Genomic DNA, 5,000 nt, shown 5'->3' with positions numbered 1-5,000 from the left:
CCACCAACACCCACACATGTCCTACACAGGGGTGCACCCAACATCACAATACTGCCTCCTGTCACACCACACAAACAATGGCAGGAATGAAAGACACAGGTCTGCCACAAGCATGGAATCAGAGCGCCGCCTGTTATGAGCCAAAGGTGCACCCTGACGTGGCAAATCAGATGATGCCGCAGTCATTTACTTACGATAATCACAATCAACAAACCGGCCCCCCCCCCCCCCCCCAAAACACCTTTCCTTACAACAATGTGTACCTTAACCTAACCCGTATTGTACCTTAACCTAACCCGTATTGTACCTTAACCTAACCCGTATTGTACCTTAACCTAACCCGTATTGTACCTTAACCTAACCCGTATTGTACCTTAACCTAACCCGTATTGTACCTTAACCTAACCCGTATTGTACCTTAACCTAACCCGTATTGTACCTTAACCTAACCCGTATTGTACCTTAACCTAACCCGTATTGTGCCTTAACCTAACCCGTATTGTGCCTTAACCTAACCCGTATTGTGCCTTAACCTAACCCGTATTGTGCCTTAACCTAACCCGTATTGTGCCTTAACCTAACCCGTATTGTGCCTTAACCTAACCCGTATTGTGCCTTAACCTAACCCGTATTGTGCCTTAACCTAACCCGTATTGTGCCTTAACCTAACCCGTATTGTGCCTTAACCTAACCCGTATTGTGCCTTAACCTAACCCGTATTGTGCCTTAACCTAACCCGTATTGTGCCTTAACCTAACCCGTATTGCGCCTTAACCTAACCCGTATTGCGCCTTAACCTAACCCGTATTGCGCCTTAACCTAACCCGTATTGCGCCTTAACCTAACCCGTATTGCGCCTTAACCTAACCTATATTGCGCCTTAACCTAACCTATATTGCGCCTTAACCTAACCTATATTGCGCCTTAACGTAACCCGCGTTGCGCCTTAACGTAACCCGCGTTGCGCCTTAACGTAACCCGCGTTGCGCCTTAACGTAACCCGCGTTGCGCCTTAACCTAACCCGCGTTGCGCCTTAACCTAACCCGCGTTGCGCCTTAACCTAACCCGCGTTGCGCCTTAACCTAACCCGCGTTGCGCCTTAACCTAACCCGCGTTGCGCCTTAACCTAACCCGCGTTGCGCCTTAACCTAACCCGCGTTGCGCCTTAACCTAACCCACGTTGGGCCTTAACCCAACACACGTTGGGCCTTAACCCAACACACGTTGGGCCTTAACCCAACACACGTTGGGCCTTAACCCAACACACGTTGGGCCTTAACCCAACACACGTTGGGCCTTAACCCAACACACGTTGGGCCTTAACCCAACACACGTTGGGCCTTAACCCAACACCACGTTGGGCCTTACCCAACACACGTTGGGCCTTAACCCAACACACGTTGGGCCTTAACCCAACACACGTTGGGCCTTAACCCAACACACGTTGGGCCTTAACCCAACACACGTTGGGCCTTAACCCAACACACGTTGGGCCTTAACCCAACACACGTTGGGCCTTAACCCAACACACGTTGGGCCTTAACCCAACACACGTTGGGCCTTAACCCAACACACGTTGGGCCTTAACCCAACACACGTTGGGCCTTAACCCAACACACGTTGGGCCTTAACCCAACACACGTTGGGCCTTAACCCAACACACGTTGGGCCTTAACCCAACACACGTTGGGCCTTAACCCAACACACGTTGGGCCTTAACCCAACACACGTTGGGCCTTAACCCAACACACGTTGGGCCTTAACCCAACACACGTTGGGCCTTAACCTGCTCTGTAATTGTCATACGACGCGTTAAATTAGTGTAGTGTTGCCTAACTGCAACCCCCGCAATATAGTTTGCTACCCGCACTGCCCGGTCCCCAGAGTATCGCTTCATGTTAAACACCTTGCAGCTATACACTGTAATGCGGATGGCAGCAGGACGTACATGCTCAATGCCCTTCGCAGTTGTTCATTGGCATTCGCATGGCGAAGCACAGCCTACGTTGTGGTACGGCTTGTGTCAACTGTCCGCTGATGTTGTACGTCCAAATCACACACTGTACTGCACATTGGTCCCTCATGTACTGAATGATACATCGTGGTACATGTGTGACCGTACCACGACTGCGCCAACAACGGCGAACCATACGGTCCAAATATTGTGCACTCAGCTACGTGTCGTCTCCCTATAAGAGCTGGATTGCAGTATGGTATGCCGTGGATGGCGATCAGCATGAGCCGTCTGTTGATGTAGTGGCGCGTGTTGTCAGACGTAGTCGTCTCTTCTCACTCACCGTGATAGCATGGTGCACTGCGTTCCACATCTGCGACATGCGACAGAGGCCGGTTGACAGTCGTTCGCGCAATGGACATCGCATACGTACGGGGGCCACCTTCCACGTGTTCGCGAAGCGTGCACATGTTGTTGCGTGTATGTGGGCAGACATAGTGTGTCGTGACACCTGACACAGGCATGCAACAATCGTTGAATTTGCAAATGGCGATGGACGTCTACGTTTGCTGGTGACGTTACGCAAATGAACAACTGGTAAACCGTTGTGGTGCGGTTGTTCTCGCTAGAGGTGAATCAGTGATGGCGACGATCGGTTGAGCTACCAACCGGTTGTTTCAGCGATACCCACCATGCCCACGAACGTGAATGGCATGTGGGTGTGAAGCGATACGCGGCGGTGGCTGGGTGGGACCGTCCCCGGCCGGTGAGGGGGGGCCTCCCGGCGTGCTGCCGCGCGGTGCGTGGGCGCACGCGCTACAGCCGGCTGGTGGGGGCGGCCAGTGGCAGGCGCGCCGGCCGACGGAGGCGGCAGGCGGCGCAGCTGCGCGCCGGCGCACCCTGCACGCGGCGCCGTGCGGCCAAAGTAGGTCCTCGCGGGCCCGGTGCGAAGCGCGGTGGACATCTGCAGTGTGCTGGTCCGATTGAGGACTGTGTGCGCTGAGGATGCGCCGCCGCCCGGCGCTCGGCGCCGCGACGCCGTCTGCTGCTCGGTCGCCTCTGCGGTTCTCGCAGGTGGTTTGTATCGCAGCTGTGCGGACGTGTTGGCGCGTTCGCTTCGGCACCCAAGTGGGGCTTTTGTCCTTCTGTGGCGCTGGCGTTGGAGCTGCCGGCCACCGTAGGTGGCGCGTGTTGTCTCCCGCCGGCAATGCCACGACAGCACGCTCCCGGGCCTCTGTCGGCAGCGGCAAGCTCAGTTGGGAGCACGGGTGGTCGCACCTAAAGCGTCTACTCGCCAAACTCCGGGCGATTGCGCCTCTCTCGAACCCGACCAAGTACTTAGGACGGCGCTGCGCGCCGCCGGGACCTGAGAGGGTTTCGAGGTGTATTGTGCAGGGGAGCTCAGCCTCCTCCTGTTTGCAGAATAATTGAGCGGACGCTTGCGTGTTCGCGCGGGCCCCCGGGACACACTCCCGGGCGGCCGGCTGCTCAGCTCTAGTTGACGCAGCTCCCTGGTTGATCCTGCCAGTAGTCATATGCTTGTCTCAAAGATTAAGCCATGCATGTCTCAGTACAAGCCGCATTAAGGTGAAACCGCGAATGGCTCATTAAATCAGTTATGGTTCCTTAGATCGTACCCACGTTACTTGGATAACTGTGGTAATTCTAGAGCTAATACATGCAAACAGAGTCCCGACCAGAGATGGAAGGGACGCTTTTATTAGATCAAAACCAATCGGTCGGCTCGTCCGGTCCGTTTGCCTTGGTGACTCTGAATAACTTTGGGCTGATCGCACGGTCCTCGTACCGGCGACGCATCTTTCAAATGTCTGCCTTATCAACTGTCGATGGTAGGTTCTGCGCCTACCATGGTTGTAACGGGTAACGGGGAATCAGGGTTCGATTCCGGAGAGGGAGCCTGAGAAACGGCTACCACATCCAAGGAAGGCAGCAGGCGCGCAAATTACCCACTCCCGGCACGGGGAGGTAGTGACGAAAAATAACGATACGGGACTCATCCGAGGCCCCGTAATCGGAATGAGTACACTTAAATCCTTTAACGAGTATCTATTGGAGGGCAAGTCTGGTGCCAGCAGCCGCGGTAATTCCAGCTCCAATAGCGTATATTAAAGTTGTTGCGGTTAAAAAGCTCGTAGTTGGATTTGTGTCCCACGCTGTTGGTTCACCGCCCGTCGGTGTTTAACTGGCATGTATCGTGGGACGTCCTGCCGGTGGGGCGAGCTGAAGGCGTGCGACGCGCCTCGTGCGTGCTCGTGCGTCCCGAGGCGGACCCCGTTGCAATCCTACCAGGGTGCTCTTGAGTGAGTGTCTCGGTGGGCCGGCACGTTTACTTTGAACAAATTAGAGTGCTTAAAGCAGGCAAGCCCGCCTGAATACTGTGTGCATGGAATAATGGAATAGGACCTCGGTTCTATTTTGTTGGTTTTCGGAACCCGAGGTAATGATTAATAGGGACAGGCGGGGGCATTCGTATTGCGACGTTAGAGGTGAAATTCTTGGATCGTCGCAAGACGAACAGAAGCGAAAGCATTTGCCAAGTATGTTTTCATTAATCAAGAACGAAAGTTAGAGGTTCGAAGGCGATCAGATACCGCCCTAGTTCTAACCATAAACGATGCCAGCCAGCGATCCGCCGCAGTTCCTCCGATGACTCGGCGGGCAGCCTCCGGGAAACCAAAGCTTTTGGGTTCCGGGGGAAGTATGGTTGCAAAGCTGAAACTTAAAGGAATTGACGGAAGGGCACCACCAGGAGTGGAGCCTGCGGCTTAATTTGACTCAACACGGGAAACCTCACCAGGCCCGGACACCGGAAGGATTGACAGATTGATAGCTCTTTCTTGATTCGGTGGGTGGTGGTGCATGGCCGTTCTTAGTTGGTGGAGCGATTTGTCTGGTTAATTCCGATAACGAACGAGACTCTAGCCTGCTAACTAGTCGCGTGACATCCTTCGTGCTGTCAGCGATTACTTTTCTTCTTAGAGGGACAGGCGGCTTCTAGCCGCACGAGATTGAGCAATAACAGGT

The 5,000-nt window shown here is 54.3% G+C and overlaps 1 non-coding gene across 1 annotated transcript in view; it reads left to right on the top strand.

Moving 5' to 3' along the window:
* The first annotated feature begins 3,463 nt into the window (after positions 1–3,463).
* LOC124589792 overlaps positions 3,464–5,000 on the top strand; it is a 1,909-nt gene continuing 372 nt past the window's right edge. The window contains exon 1 of the ribosomal RNA XR_006976265.1: positions 3,464–5,000. This exon is cut by the window's right edge and continues 372 nt beyond it. This is a non-coding gene — a ribosomal RNA (small subunit ribosomal RNA).

Source organism: Schistocerca americana, unplaced genomic scaffold (assembly GCF_021461395.2).
Source record: "Schistocerca americana isolate TAMUIC-IGC-003095 unplaced genomic scaffold, iqSchAmer2.1 HiC_scaffold_729, whole genome shotgun sequence".
Classification (NCBI taxonomy): Eukaryota; Metazoa; Arthropoda; class Insecta; order Orthoptera; family Acrididae; genus Schistocerca; species Schistocerca americana.
This window is presented reverse-complemented; position numbering and strand designations above follow the sequence as displayed.